This window comes from Salmo salar, unplaced genomic scaffold (genome assembly GCF_965601325.2).
Source record: "Salmo salar unplaced genomic scaffold, fSalSal1 ptg000293l, whole genome shotgun sequence".
NCBI classification, from domain to species: Eukaryota; Metazoa; Chordata; class Actinopteri; order Salmoniformes; family Salmonidae; genus Salmo; species Salmo salar.
In genome coordinates this window covers 3582501-3583491 of record NW_027675346.1, presented here as the reverse complement: position 1 = coordinate 3583491, position 991 = coordinate 3582501, and positions in this window count along the sequence as shown.

Sequence of the window (991 nt, the reverse complement as noted above, 5' to 3'; positions counted from 1 at the left end):
ACCCCACTGTGGTCCCAAGTCAGTGGGATGAAGAATGAGTGTTTTATGGAAGTTTTTAAAAATCCTCTGAAAATATTCTATGTTTTTTCTTCTCAGAAATTGCACTATGTTTTGGTGGGGACGTGTCCGTAGCATTTGGCTTACCAGGGGTGACATTTTTAAAAGGCTCTAAATTACTTTTAAAGGCCATCACCACCCCCAGGACACCTGTTTCAGCACCCCACTGCTGTCCCATGTCAGTGGGATGAAGAATGAGTGTTTTATGGAAGTTTTTAAAAATCCTCTGAAAATATTCTATGTTTTTCTTCTCAGAAAATCGGCTATGTTTTTTCTTCTCAGAAAATATTCTATGTTTTGGTGGGGACGTGTCCGTAGCATTTGGGTTACCAGGGGTGAAATTTTATAACTGTTTTAAATACTTTTAAAGGGTATAGGGACCTCCATACCCACCCTGACAGCACCCTACTACGGGCCCAAGTCAATGGGGGCCGGCCTGGCTGATTTATGGAAGTTTGAAAAAATCTTCAGAAAATATTCTATGTTTTTCTTCTCAGAAAATCGGCTATGTTTTTCTTCTCAGAAATTGCACTATGTTTTTGGGTTACCACAACCATTTTTGAAAAACGGTTTTAAATACTTATAGAGGGTATAGGGACCTCCATACCCACCCTTAGAGCACCATCCTAAGGGCCCAACTCAATGAGATACAGCAAGAGGGAATTATATAGCTTTTCAAAAAATCTTCAGAAAATATTCTATGTTTTGGTGGGGACGTGTCCGTAGCATTTGGGTTACCAGGGGTGAAATTTTATAACTGTTTTAAATACTTTTAAAGGGTATAGGGACCTCCATACCCACCCTGACAGCACCCTACTACGGGCCCAAGTCAATGGGGGCCGGCCTGGCTGATTTATGGAAGTTTGAAAAAATCTTCAGAAAATATTCTATGTTTTTCTTCTCAGAAAATCGGCTATGTTTTTCTTCTCAGAAA